We start from the raw sequence: 16,123 nt of genomic DNA, 5'->3' as shown, positions 1-16,123 counted from the left end.
ATGTTTAGCAAAAATATTAACAGAATGTCTAACTTAACAGCTTCCCCCTCCCCAGACATTTCCCAACTATTAGCTGTTAATATGCATTGAAACTCCTCAGTGAATTATTTAGATGTGTCATCAAATGGCCCTGCTACATGTAGGTCGTATGAGGCACAAACTTTCAGAACAGAAGACATGTCATAAAGACTGCCGGCAGTTTAACCAGATTATCTAAACCGCTTTATTTGAGTGTAATTGTGTAAATAGAACAACCCTGCATACAAAAAACCAAAACAAAAAACTACATGGTGTGATGGCTTGTTGCCTTAGATACTAGTAAGACAGGAAATATTTTCCAGGAAGTTCAACCTGTGTGATAGATTAGGACTTTTCAAAAACCTATCTGTGGCCAAAAATGTATGCATAGCAGGTTATACCTTTATGCAGAATAATTCTAAAACTTATTTTAATGAATAGTATATATTTAGCAGTGTTTGCATGCACGTTGGCTAATGAAGCAGCTGTGATAATGAGGAACGGCGGAATTTGAGCTTGGTTCAGTCTGGCCCTGTGCTAGCGTGCTTGATAAATAAGTGTGATAGCCTCATTCAAAGCAATGATAGAGTTTGTGCTTTCAGCCTAAAATTGAAACATAGTTATGTTGACAAAAATTCCTCTGTGTGGACACACATAGTCAGAAAGCTATATGTGTCCATGAGAAAGAAGATAGGTGCACTAGGTCTAAAGTTGAAGGGCAGTTGCTAGAAGCCTTGGTACCCACTGCTCACTCTGAGAAACCAGGATATTCCTGGCAGGTGGGCTACAGCCACTCTGGTCTCTTGCCACTCTTCCATTCGGAGACACTGCATATTAAATGGCAAAGGTCTGTGGTGTTTGGTTTCCCTCAGTGGGTGACAGAAACTGGGTGCCAGGCTCTGGAAACCCCACCATCCCTTTGAGCTTTCAGTGCCCTCTGTGTCAGAGAAACTACCAGAAGCTCAGGGGCTGTAAACTCTACGCTAGTCTGTGTAGAGTTTACACCTTCTCCTTAAGTTTGCTTTGGTCTACTCCCACAAAACATAGTCAATTAAATTTTCGCAGACGTTAATAAAAAATGTGAGAGATTGTCACTCCGTCTGTGTCGTCTAAGTGATGGAAATGTTACGGATGTTTGCCCTCCTTGGGGGGGAAATGTACACTGGAAGAAGTGCTAGACCTTTTTCACCCTGATCAGGGATAATTGTGGAAAAACATAAATAGAAATGGTGGATGATCAGTAGGTTTCCAGTGGAAGTTTGCGTAACCTTCTCACAAACATTCTTCAGTAGGTGAGACATGAGAAGGGCAAAGGTATTGACTGCTGAGTCATTTAAACAGTCAGGGACTGTCTGCTGTGGGCACATTAAGGGACTTAATCATAACCGTAGTTGTGCTCCAGAGAGTAAGTATCTATACCATTACAGAGAAATGACTTATGTTTAAATTAGGTGCATACACTTCTGCAGCTTCTCTTAAATTCCAGGAATTTGCTTGGGGACTCCTAATACGGTTTCCAACATTATGACACATTTTTGCATCTAAAGTTTGCTCTGGAGCTGTCAAAAGGTCAACAAAAGTTTCAGTCCCACTTTTATAGCAATATGCAATCACTCAGAAACCAAAAAACTGAAATGAGATAGGATTATTTCTTGCTTTACTGACATCTGCTTTTTTCCTCTTTCAAATTAAATTTTCATTCAATAGCTCCTGTCCTTTGAGCCCACAATCAGACAGGCATTCTCTTTTGTCAGTCACACCTCAGTGGAGCCAGCAATCAAACCAAAGCAAGATAGTTCAGTTGGTTGTTGTCCATATAATAAGTAATGAGTTTAAGATTGACATCTTTCTCTGATTTTTTGTGTGTGTGTTCAAATAAAGATTGTCCCAGCAATATAAAGTACCTATTAGCTGTAAAGTGATTCTGGCAAACTTGAAACAAACCAGAGAACTAGAAAATGGGTTTAAATATTTATTTATCGTGTATATACTATGCCCTTTCTATAAATGTAGCACAGAATTTTTTTAAAGACCTATGATATTTGTTTTACTCAGAACAGGATGGCCAGATACTGATTATGAAAGTCCTGCCAGTAACTCCCCGTGACTTCTATATGCAGAGGGCTTCAAATATGAATGGCAGAGAAAACACGTGAGACATTTATGTGCTTGAGTAGGATGGTATGAAAACAGTGCTTAATGTTTATCAGGAGCGGAGCTTGAGCTTTTGTTTAGCATGTTCTTTGCATGTTTAGTTACTAAAGTTTGCACAATAGTTATGTCTGACTCTTACTTGACCTCAGAAATGTGTCCACAGTTTTTGAATTCACTCTCAGGTTAAAAAGGCTATTTAACTGCTTTGCATTTTATAATTTTATTGTGGTTAGTTGATGCTTTTAATTTATCACTGAGAATGCTGTGTTTGTGTTGGTAATTGTACTTTTGCAGTAGCTTATAACTTTTAAACCGCTGCTGAAGTGGCATTTATTATCACCATATATACACGTCTGACTTAGGAAGCTTTAGTCTGCTGTAATAACTAAAACAAATGCTCCCCCGGTCTCTTTTTGCACTGCTGCCTTTCACATTATTACATGAAGTGGATAAAGGAATTGTAAGGCAGTACATTGTTTTCCCATATTACATAAAAAAGAAAACCGTTCGTTCAAGGGCTAGGAATTTCAAACTCAAGATCCGAACTCTGAAATATGCTCCAATTTGGTTTGTGAGAAAAGTACGACAACATCGGGAAAAAGAAAAAAAAAGGAGGCAAACAGATCACTTAAATAGCCCCATCATGACCTTGATACGAAGTGTCTCACGTCACATTTTATTGTCTCTCTCCTCCTCATCCTCCTTTTCACTTCTTTCTTTGTCCGTCTATCCCACCCTTGCTACATTTCACCGCTTAAGACTCCCACTGAATGGAAAACAGCTGGGTCGGGGACTGCCCAGAGCACATTATGCCCAATTCTTCAATGAATTCCCATCTACCTCTCCCCGCTCCCTCTCTGTCCAGTGCGCTCCCCTGCTCCCTGTCCTCATTTAAGGTGGGGCTGTGCAGCTGAAACAAAAGAAAAACAGCCTGCATGAGAACATGTTTCTCACCCACATATGGTACACTTTCTCCCTTTCCTCCTTTCTGTGAATTTGTTTCCCAACCCTACTCCCTGGTGATACTCTGCTGTTATGGCTGGTTCTGCTTTTGACAAGCTGAAAAGCACCAAGATATAATGCAGCTGAGCTGAATGGCCAAGTATGCATACAGAGTAATGTGTCAGAATTATTAGTTTGCCCCGATACCCATAGTTCACCTGCTGTGGTAGACGATGAATCGTGTGAAGACAAACACTCATAAAACTCTGCTATGATTTCCCAAGAACAATAATATGTTTTAGGTTACACCAAACCGCACTGTAGACTAGTGGGATGCTCGGATGAAATGCATGTTAGCGCGTGTTGTTTCAAAGTATCAAAGTTTGTTTTGAAAAAATTAAACTGTGGCCATTGGTCTTTTGAACCACCATCCCTGAAAACCAATTTAGCATCTCTGATGCTATCGGTGTTACTAGTAATACTTCCAGTACTCACACTATAACCAATAAACCTCAGGGACATAAAAAAAGGCATATTGTTAATGATAGCCAGCTGATAACTGTTTCTGTCTGCTGTCGACAAAACATAATTCAGGATGGCAATTCAGTCTCAGGATGGGGTAACACAAAAAGTAGATGGGAAGTTGTTAACGTGAGCTTGTTATGATAGTACGGATGGGTGACAAATTAAAGGAAAAACTTTGACCACTACTGTTGTGACAAGAAAAACAGTGCCAAGGACAACTCTTGACTGTGTTGGTCATCGGAGGGATTTGTTTAACTGCGGAGGGCATTTTGAACCCAGCTGAGAGAGAAGTGTCAAAGTGCAAAATTGTTCTAGTTGACCTCTTCATCCTATGATGAATAATCCTGAAGCAGTCTGATATAGGGCAAAAGTATGGGGTGTCTGATTGTGTGAGTGTGCGTTGGTGGGGGGGGTTAACTGAGTTAGAGAGTCCAACTGCACAAAAACGGTGTGAATCATAATCTGAGGCCTTCGCAATCCTGAAATCTTTCAACATGTGAACCATTGTGTTACAGCGATCTCCACCACCGTCATCAAAACACCAAATGAGGAAATGTGTTTTGGAAGAACAACGTTTGTTCCTGCAAAACGCTAAAGTGCACTGAAGGTGTTCTGGTGACAGGATGTGACCTGGTGCCTTAGTGAGACACTTGATGTCCATTTTTTTTTAAATTTGTCACACAACTTGGTGTTATCTGCTTGCACATTTAGTCGAGTCCAATTTATTTATGTAGCACATTTAGAAACAACAGCTCTTGACCAAAGTGACGTATGTCTAAAATAATCACAAAAGATAAAAACATAGCAGAAAACAACAAAATGAGGAAAGCTGAGTACAACAACACAAATAAAAGAACTCATTCTAAGCCAAAGAATAACAATTGACTACTATAGTTCCTATTGCCTTTTTAGCCCTGATAGAAATATCTGGCTCTTCAGTTGCTAAATGCTCCATTAAGCTGACCAGCTAGTCAGTTACTATCCTTTTGATCTTTATTGCTGTGTAGACAGCAAAGAGAATGCTTTTAAACTTTCTTTATTAAAAGTAAATAAATATTTGCTGTGTTTAAAAGGCCAAATTTTTAAAGTTGAATCATGATAATGTATTTACAGAATCTGATGCAGGATAATCTTAGGAAATAAAGGGAAATTTGAAGTGTCATCACTCTGTCCCTACTGTCACTTCTACGGTGGCAGTAGTTAAAAACTTGGTCTCTCTCTAAGGTGTTTACATCACAAAGATGAAATCAATTTTCTAGAGAACTGAAGACAGTGTTCGAAGCAGTGCAAGGTCAAGAGAAGTACAAGAAGGAAGTATTGCTTCAGCTGCCGTGGGGGCCTGGGTGACAAATTGGGTGTATATTGTGGGCAATGTGTGTGTTTGTGTGTCTATGCCAGTGCAATTTCCTGCCTGCAGATTGACTAACATGTGGGCACCTGCCTTGACAAATCCACCCATCCTGTTTCTTTCAGCTCACAATGCATTGCTCTTTGCTGCTGTACATACATGCAGCAAACTACACACACACACAAAAAGATGTTTAAAACATACATAAAATTTGTGCATCTGGACCTCATATCATCTATTAGCAGATCTTGAGAATGAGATCAGTGTTTCTGAAACTTTGTGTTTCATACCAGCCCACTGAAAATATAAACTGGTACAAGAGGCTCATGCATTAGTCATTCACAGATGCTGGAAGCTACAGCGAGAAGCACACACATTAAACTAAACAGGAACTTTACATCATAAATTTTGCACATCTAGCACAGAGCGGTCCAGCGGGTAGACAAGCCAGGACAAAGTTGTCTGGCCTTGGGGGAGAGAGGCTGACGGCCAGCCCGGCTGGGTGATACACATATACATGCATATAAATAAAGGCAACCCAAACACTGAAGGCAATAATGAGATCCTTATCTATTAGTGGAAAAGGCAGAAAGAGCCTTTATAATGTATGCCTGAAGGGAAACAAATTTAACAAACTAATGAGCTGGCATGCAAACAACTGCAGTTCAAAGTGAACTAGAAAGCGTGAGTGTTGCTGTAAGAGGCACATATAGGCTCTACGTGTTTGCCTGTACAGGCTTTGACCTTTGATTTATTGAGAATTACTTCATGTGAAAGCGTTGGCAGTGAGATGTGCTCTGTGTATCACACAAAGTGTGAAGGTGAGAATACCGGATCTGTTGCTGGAACTATGACGCTATTGTGTATGGTGACACGCTCTGGGGCCCAGCATGTGTGTGTTTGTGTGTGTGAGTGTGTGTGTTTGTGTGTGTGAGTGTGTGAGTATTTCCTTGTGTCACAGAACAGAGAAATTCACTGACCTGTTAAGAACAGAGTGTCCATTACCTTCTCAGCATGGAGTTACACACTTAAAAGCAGTCCATTACTATTCCATTCAGTTTGACAAGGGTAATAAATTATCAAGTGCCTCATCACTTTCACTTTGTGTATGTTTGTGTGTGGTGTGTGTGTGCGCGCGCTTGAGTAAATGGGCGTAGATGGCAGAAAGGTGAGAAGATAGCAGAAGTGTTATTTCAGTTTGGCTCTGTGTGTATCTGCTCATTTATGTGTGAACATCTTATCTCCAAGCGTCACACTGATTTCCAGTTAACAAAAAGGTCTAAGGGGAATACTGCAGCTCTCGAAGGAGCTCAGTTGGACTTGCTATTAATTGCAACTTTGCTGGTTTAATCTTTTGCTCTTCCTGCCTATATGTTGGTAATAGCCTCAAGGAAGACACAAACCCCAAATTGTTTTCTGTGTGGGTGAAAAATGTAAGTTACTCTGGAAAAAGCATCTGCCAAATGAATGGAATGTAAATAACTTATTTAAAAAAAAGCAGACCAGAAAAACACAACTTCTCCACGCTGGGGTCATTGCATCCAGTAAAATGTATAAAAAGTACATTAAAGTAAGAGTGAGAGTATGTGTAAATGCACATGTGGCACGGAGGGGTTACTCGTCTGTCTGAGAAATGCAGAGGATGACATGTGTGTGTCATCCAGCTGTAGATTAGAACCCCATTAGCCTCAGTGGCTGGTCTGCTGTTTAGACTGAGTATAAACACAGAGGGAGGGATGGCTCGACGTCTTGTTTCTCCATCCTCAATCTCCTGATAACACTTGCAAACACACAACAACATGTCTGGGCAACCAGACTTTCCTTATTCACATAGTGAGTGTGTGTGGACTAAGAGGTCTCCAGTGAGACTGCTCTGTGGACTGCTCTCATGCCCTCCACTGGCATCATCCTCCTCACTTCCTGTACCAGCTGCAGCTCGTCTCCCCGCCTCGTTCTCCCTGTTGCTCTCTTCAGGGCAATCTGAATCTTCTTTCATTCCCACAATCACATAAAAAAGTGTTTGTCAGCTGAGTCATGAGCACAATGCTCCTATCAGTTGTTGGTGGTTGAAAGAGGAAAAAAAGTCACCGAATAGAATTAAAAATAACTGCATTTCTTGTAAGACACCTAAATATAGCAGTTATAGTAAATACTCAAAACATGTTGTTGTTGTCCAGTGAGGCTCTATTGATTTAAATTAGTCATGCATTAAAAAAAAAAACCCAACATAAAGTGATAAAGCAAGGTTGGCCCGTGAGCCAAAAGAATATTTACAGACTCTACAAGCCTCTGGAGCTCTACAGATGGGAATAAACACATTTCTTCTAAACAATATTGCTTAATTTGGTGTGTTGTTGAGCTCCCACAGGATTTTAGCTGGTCTGAGATCTAGTCATTGCAATTCACAACGTTTTCATTCTTATCAAACTACTGAGGGAGGTCTTGTTCCATCTGTTAAATCATCTACATTTTTTAAAAACTTTTTTTCACTCTTTTTCTTTCTTTCTTTTTTTTTTTGAGAAAAATGCATATTTGCGCTCTCGCCGACAGTTAGATGAGGAAGTCATTTGTGGGTCTGTGCAGTATCTGAGGCTGTACAGCTGGCAGCTGGTTTGCTGAGCTTAGAATAAAGAGACTGGAAACTGGGGGAAACACCCACCTCAACACATTTAAAGGTTTAAAAAAAAACCTGTGCCCTCAATGATTAACAGGATATGTTTTGTTGGCTTAATCCATACTGAAAACAACATTTTACAAACTACAGGTTGCGGTTTCAAGCTGGATCAAGTGTGAGCCACTTATTGACCTGATGATTCAATTTTTATATTTCAGCTTTGCACGCAAAACAAAACATGGTCAGTTGTAAACTTTCACATTCTAGTCTTATTCTAAGGTCAGCAAACCAGCTGCCAGCTTTGAGGAGCTGCTAGTTTTTTTTTGTCTTATCTTTGCAAATCTGCTAAAGTAACCATGGCTAATCTAAAGTAATGAAAAAGTAATTGCATACAAGTAAATGAGTGCAAAGTCTCTTCAAGAAATGTTTACCTTTGCATCATCCATCTGTCCTTGAAAAGGCAGAAGTGAAGGTGCCAAATATAATTTGGTGCTAACCACATATCTATGTCTGTGTTGAGGTGTCTGGATGTATTCACTATGTCTCAGTGCTCATGGACACCACACCAAGTGAGTGCACATCTTCAGCCAGTTCTGCCCTAGTTTACTGGCAGCGGCCCCACTGTCTGTGCAAAAAGTCACGTCGCGAGGAGAGAGAGAGAAGCGGGGTAGGAAGGAGGAGGGGGTGTAAGGGGCACAAGGAGCAGGACACAGGAAGTGGGGAAAGATGAAGAGCCGGGAGACAATGTGATGCACAGGGGTGCTGAACTGGAGGGGAGGAGAAGGAGGAAAAGCAAGCAGAGGAGAAAGAGGAGGGAGAGCACAGGGTGTGTGCATCTGGCACAGGGAGGCAGGGGAAGATAGCGTGGGCCAGGCTGGCCGGACGTGTGTGTTTGTGTTTGATTGAAGAGGGATGTGAGACAGAGACCCCTCACTGGCTCAGTTTTACTGGAATGCTGCCATGGAGAGATGGACACTGACTCACATGCTTTAGACGCAAACACACACACACACACACACACACACACACACGTGCGCACACATTTGTACAGTGAGTGCAGAACAAGGATACTGGAGTTACTGGAGAGTATGGGCAAAGAGTTCTGAGGAGCATCTTTCTTAAAAAACCCAAGCAGCTGGTTTCCGTGGGCACAGTCATTAGGAAACTCATGCAGTAAAAGCTTACAAAAGTTTATTTTATTAGCTTTATACTGGGAGATATACTTTCCATAGATATCAACTATTTCAGAATTTGAGAAGAGCAATGTAAAATGATGTCTGTAATGCAACATAGTTCATGTTGCATTGTGCACATTTTGCCTTTAATTAAATTAGATCTGATGCAATAGAAATACACAAAGCTGGTACAAATAATAATAGAAGCTTTCATAGCAGAAATGTCAGTGGGAGTTGGCATATGGTTGGCTTGGAAGATATATTAATATTCTGAACTATTGAGGACCAGTTGACCATGACCCCAGTACTTGTCATGTTACTGAGCAGTTAATGCAGTACTTTTGTTAACCTCTTTGAATTGAAGCTGAATGTCAGCATTTCTTGTTTCTCATCTTGACTGTTTGACTTGAAATCCACTGTAGTGATGTACAGAGCTAAAACGATGTAGATGACTGCTTGCCTTTTAAGACATTCTGTCATTGCAAATTCCTGCATATTCCTAGATTTTCTTAACATTTTGAACTCGTTTTTAGACATTATTCGAAACAAAATTATAATTATTGCTACTATCATTACTGCTCATTACTATTTTTCAGTATTATAACTTGAATTGCATACTGAGATAATTTTGTACAGTAGTGAAAATGAAGGACAAGGCGAGCATGGCTGCGGGACAAGGACAGAGATCTAAGGATAACATTTGCACAGCCATACAATGGTAAGGAAAAACACTGCTTTTAAATTTGAGCTTTCCTTTTTTCTCTCTGCAACAAGATTTTTGCCTAACTTGGTCACATTCATGTCAGACAAGAGATACGAGGTGTAGGTTTCCATGCACCACATAGATAGCTGATGAAGTAGCAGGGAAAAAGTTCAAAGGAAGTCCTTTAGCTATGTTTAGTAACAGTAGCTAGCCCCTGATATGATAAACATTACAATGAGATATTAATTAAGTAATGTTATCTTTACTGAAATAAGACAATCCTGCCAGGGACTGCATTGTCTTCATGTGCCCTGGGTCAAACTCCGGGGCTGCTTGTAAGTCTCAGTCTGTCCAGGGAAACAGCTGGCCTGGCTCTGTCCAAGACAGTTCAACAACAATGGTAACATGCTCCATTTACGAAAACAGAAAAAAGGTTTCTTATTCATACTAAACTCTGAAAATGTCATCTTGTGTGGTCATTCCAATATTTCTTAGCTCGAAGCAGACTTTTAGGCATTCAGGGAAATTTCTGGAAAGATGGCTAACCCAAAAACACCAAACTGTGTCTTTTCACTTTTTTTTTTTTTTTTTTTTTTTAAATTAAGCAAACAATATCTATATATTAATTAATAAACAAAGTTTAAGCAAATGTTAGGCAGATTTGATTATTTAGACAGCTCATTTTTCTCTCTGGAGTTTATATTTTGTCCATTTTTTTATTATGTGGGTTTCCTCTGGGGAAATTGGGGTTCAGCAGTCAATGGACGTGCATGCTAGGTTAAGTCAGAATTCTAATTTGGCTGTGGGTAAAGTATTGGATTGGATATGGATAAAGTACATACTATATATAATGCATGGGCAAATGTGGCTTGTAGTCTAAAGTGCTTTGAGTGGTCAGTAAGAATAGAAAAACTGGAGGAGGAGAGTGGAGAAGAGAGGGAAAGAGAAAGGACCAAGAGGGAGGATAAACTAATGAGCTGCCAGCAAGGCTTCCTTACAAATAGTTGATGATAACAAATGTCTGTTTTTACCAAGATACTCCAGGAAAAAAAAAAACTCTCAAGGTTGCACTCATTCTCCAAAACAGGATGAACCTTAGATCACGCCACCAACTCCTGTTTTTTAGGCTGCTGTAGACTATGCCCTTACAGAGTGGCAGCAGGATAAGACACAGATAGGCACTCCAAGCTGAAACTGAATACCTTTTTCATTTTCAGAGCGGTGCTTACATAACCTGATGAGTTAATAGGTCAATCAGAGTTGGACGGGACTTATGTAAACGTGTCTGCTGACAGGCAGAGAAATCCAGTCCAAAAATTTCATACTCTTGGTTCCAGTGACATATTTTGTGCTTCCGTTAGAGCTTACTGTCTGAGAATTTCTTCGCCCCTTAGAGTTACTTCCTGTCCGCCAAGGCATAGTGTCCCTATCGCCACGGAAACAACACTGCAAAGTGACTACAGGAGTTGCTAAACAGTGTGCTCTTCCTTATGGGACTCCAGAGGCCAGATGGACTCCAAGTGCACACGGACACACACCTAAGTAGGGAGAGGCAGCATGTCCAATAATGGCACGCAGTGTTTGTGTGTGTGTGCATGTGTGTGTGTGTGTGTTTGGTGAGGGGGAGGATGGAGGAGGGACATTAGGGGGTCCATTGTTTCAAACTCGAAGGCAGAAGTGTTGGGAGGGGAGAGGGAAAGTCAAGGAGAGGCTAAATTTAGAGCACCTCCGCTCAAGTATTCCAAATATTCTTACGTATATTTGGTTGCTCACGTATACAGGTTGTTACTTCATCTGTTTCCAAGAATTACATCATTATGCCAGACCGGCATTAGTGATTTTAAAACTTCTGCTCGATTTATTCAGACTTTACCCCGCTTTACACAGTACTTATCAGTTTTTAGATACAAAAAGAGACGTTTACTCAAAAACTGAAATCTCTGGTAATAATTATTGTTTGGATAAGAACCTCAGGTTAAGAAGACATTACAGTACATACAGGGTTAAGTCTTGATGTGCATGTTTTCAGTCATTTCCTGGCTAGCTGTAAAGCCTTGACCTCCTGGTGTGGACTGGGCCACACACACACACAGACCCAGACATGCACACACACATCCACGTCTAGGACTGACCTATACACTTCCTGTCAGGCAGGGACACCCCTTTTGAGAGAGAGCGTGATATGTCTCCACTACATCCCCCGCAGAATCCTCTTATGCAGTTTTGTCCACCTCATTGTTCTTTTCACACTTGAATATGGTCACAAGGGACCATGGCTGAAAAGATGGCAGCCGCCTACAGGTGTTAGCTATAACACAAGTGTCAGAAAGTTTAAAAATAATATATGTCACCTCATTAAGTTCCTGTGAGAATAACCTTTTCAGTGTAAAAAAATAACTCTAACAGATAATCATATAAATAACTAAAACTAATAGCAATAAGTGAGTTAATAAATGATTTTAAACACGAAAATAAACAAAACGCAACCAAAGATATATTGAAATGTACCCTATTTGCTCATACAGCAAATTCCAAATAAAATGTAGTATCTCCTTTCTTACAAAAATATTCAAGCAAAATGGTGGTTTTATGGACTTTTGAAACTGTGAACCTGAACGTCCCATGTCTGAGTGTTTGTCTTATTGGGGCAAAGTTCAAGGGGGGGTTGACAGTGTTACATGAACTGTCTGTTTCCAACATATTTATCCATGTTCCTGTAGAAAGAGGTACCTGATGGTCTTTCAGAAATTATGGGGGAATCTGAAATAGTAAAGCAAAATAGGAGTGATCATACATGGTACACATAAGGAACCAATGTAAAAGGGTGGCTTGACACCCCACATAGCAAGCAGGTCTGGGCTGGATCTGGTATCAAGCTGGCACTGCTGGTTGACTTCTGGCATGATAAGACGTATGGCATCCAGATGTGGGCCAGGCCTGGCATAGATGGCGCTGTCTATGGGATGGCATGCCACATCTGGCCCGATTGTGGTTTGGGTTATGTGGCCCAGGCTCATAGAAAACAGGTCTGGCCCAGATCTGGCATCAAGCTGTCACTTCTGAGTGACTGGTGTCATGGCAGAGTGTATGTCAACCAGATATGGGCCAGGTCTGGCAATGATGCCACTGTTTATGTTCCTATTTTCCTATTTTAGTTAAAAGACCCAAATGCCATGTTGCAATACTATACTGCCAACGTAGCCAAAGTTCCAAATGCATATTTGACAGGTTTGTGAGTGTACACTTTATCCAAAACCTATAGGCAATTTACTCATCTTTGCCACTGGGTGCCTGTAGCTCAGGCGGTAGAGCAGGTCACCTACTGACGAATGAATGTAGTTAGGAAGTATTCAGTCTAGAGAAAGTGTGTGATTGGGTGAATGTGGCATGTTGTATAGAGCACTTTGAGTAATCCAAGAGAGTAGAAATGTGCTATATAAGAATCAGTCCATTCACTGTGAACAGAGTTTTGTCATGTTACTTTTGCACCATTATGTTCTGGCACATGTTGTTATTACATGGCTTGATTAAGGTACACATTAGGCTGACATCTGGGGCCAGAGCTGAAACTGTTTTGGGCCAGCACAGGGCCAGCAGTGTGTCTGCAACTGGCCCGTGGCTGCACACAACTTACACATCTCCCACATACCGCAAAGAATGACGGCCCTTTGGTGGCCCAGATCAGGTTTGCCAGAGGTAATCCACACATGGGCCAGCACAGGACCACCAGTGTGTCAGCAACTGGCCTTGTGCTGGCCCACGTGTAATATTTCCCTGCAATTCCAGAATACTCTTGTCATTTTTATATTCAATAGCATATAATTTAGTCACTGTGGCTGTTATGTTTTGATGTCTAGGATACTGTGTGAAAGTAGATGTTTTTCTCCATAAATAAGTGCTATAAAACCTAAAAAAAACCCACTGTCATGGCCATCTGAAATATTAATTAAGCACTAATCATGCATTTACTGATATGAGACAGCCTCTGTGTAGATTTTAAATAGATTTATAGTTCAAACTTTGGAATAAATAGTTAGATGAGAGACGAGGAGAGAAGGGTTAACTATTTACAACAGATTCTGTCCTTCCATCTTCTTCCTCTTTTCTCTGAAATGGTGATCTATTATGGTTTTTGTGTGTGTCTCTGCTATGCATGCGTGTGTTTGTCTTTGTGTGCATCTGGTTTACCAATCTCAGCTCCATTGTCATATCCTTGACCTGGTGAGGGGCACATCGAGGCCGGTGAAGCTACGTGTTTAACGTGTTTCCTTCCATTGCTGAGCTCTGATGTCACCCCGTAAGGGGATTCAGTCGAAGTGGAAACTAGTGGGCACTGTCTGTCATAACAAAGATGGGGAGAGCATGGAGAGGGACATATCTCATGTTGAGTTAGGAGACAGTGTATGTTTAAGAGGTAGGGGTGCTTGGGGAACACAGTTTTAACAAGGTTTTAATGATATGCTACAAATGGCCCGTGATCCAGAACAGAACAGACTACACTGGATCTCAGAGACCCCGTCTGGGTTTTCATACACTGGTCAGCTGTTAAAATCAGCATTTCATGCTGTAGATTAGTTCTGCACCACCCAGTCTCCTTCATTTCTACCTCTATTACATGCATCTCCTCATCGTATTGCACTCAAAGCCACCTCATGCTGTGGTCTGCGATTACAGCCAAGTGTTTACAATCCTCCCATATTAACACTTGTGTTAAACAGCATGGGGTACCATCCTGGACTAGCTTTTTTCAGATGCACAGAATTGGGCTTAGAGTTGACACCATCAGCTTGATGGTACCTGCCAAAATCACGTATCTGCTTATGTGAGGCAGGACGAGCATGTCTAAATAAACTACCTCAGCCTATATTTATTTATTGCTTTAAACAGACGAAGCAGTGTTTTAAAGAGAAATGAAAACTGAGAAAATGGAGAAGTAGGACATTTTCAAAGTGGAGATGTAGAACCAATGAAATCCAGACTTTAGTGGAGGCGAACACTGTTTATGCTTTTATATCATGAATTGGTTCAAATGTGCATCATAAATATTGTGTGGAAAGTTTGCTGCATTCTTTCTTAATGGGATGCTATTTTCTTTTTGCCGTTCCACTTCTAGATTTTATTGTTGCACCATGTATCCAGCACTACAGCTGCCAATGTCCAATTTCACAATACACAGGTAAATTAGAAATGGCACTGTGAGAAATTGCACAAGTCCGCATCTGCATAGCTGCGAGTGTGCTTATGTGTGCATGTATGAATGTGTGTGTGTGTGTGTGTCCTGGGTGTACATGTACATGTGTGTAATAAGAACCAAATGGTGGGGTGTGCGAGTGCATGGTTTCTCTCCCCCATCTCTAATCAGGCAGTCCCCAGGAGTACGGTGTGAGAGCGGACTCAGGGCTTAGAGTGCTGAGCTGCTTCATAAATCAGCTCTACCCATAGAGAGACCTCGATACATGCGGACTCCACTAACTCAGTGATGGAGCTGCAAAGTGTTATTCCTTTCTGGTGACTTTTTGAGGGGGTTTCAATCATGTTTCAGTCCTCGTGGTGATTAAAGCTGTGAAAAGAGGTGTGAAGCAGCAGAAATAATGAATTTGCCATTATTTGATGACCATGGTGTGGTCTGGGTAGGTGGTCTCTAATGACAAGGCCAGTCACTGTCTGAAGAGAGAGAATTTATGCTTGCTCTCTCACATTAGATTCCCAGCTACGGTACTGCAACTTTTATACGCATACACACACACACACACACACACACACACACACACACACACACACACACACACACACACATATATATATACTATTTTTTCTCTTCTTTTCTTCATCTCTTTCTTCTCCACTCTCTTTTTCAATCCTCATTCCCCGCAGGAGATGGCCTCTCCCTGTCCTCCATCTCTTCTTCTGCTCTCTTTCTTTCTCTTTCACATCTGGTCAGGCAGCTGTGGCTGGCCAGGTTTCAGTGGGGCTGGGAAGGGAAGGTGTGGAGGGAAGAAGAGGAGTAGGAGAAGGGGAAGGGGAGGTGGTTTCGAGGAGGCTATCAATTGCAAAGCCCAGGGCACAGTAAAAGAAAAAAAAAAAAAAGATTTGACACAAAAAGTGCACTGTGAAAAAAAAGAATTTAGTTTGAACTGAATTTCTTCTGTTTCTCTCAGTCTATCTATCACACTGTCTCCCTGTGCACTATTAAACTCTATTAAAGAGAGCAGCAGTGCAGAGAGAAGGGGTACGGGAGGCTGGGGGTTTGGGGAGAAGCAGAGGAAGAAGGGGGAGGATGGTGAGGGCAAAGATTTCAATATCTGATTTCCACATCTTAAATACATTAATTTATCTTACCCTGAGGCTCTTTTAAAGTCAAGAGAAAGGAAGGGAAGGGATGGGAGGAGGGAGAGGAAAAGGAGCGAGGGTACTTATGACATTTTCATTGTGGAATCTTGTTTCTATTGTTTCTATGGTCAACATATTGCCCAAAGATTCCACATGCCATCATGGCCACACAAGCTCCAAGCTGCTAAACGGTCACAGATGGTATTACACACTTTGTGCGCATGCAGATGACTTGATTTCTGTCAGGCTTAGATGCTTTTTTTCTGTAAAATGCCAATGTCAGCATGTGATTTACCGCTCATGAGTGTGTCATT

Source organism: Perissodus microlepis, chromosome 14 (assembly GCF_051167445.1).
Source record: "Perissodus microlepis isolate ML-2025 ecotype Zambia chromosome 14, ASM5116744v1, whole genome shotgun sequence".
NCBI lineage: Eukaryota > Metazoa > Chordata > Actinopteri > Cichliformes > Cichlidae > Perissodus > Perissodus microlepis.
The sequence above is the reverse complement of the archived record's forward strand: the minus strand, read 5'-3'. Positions refer to the sequence as shown.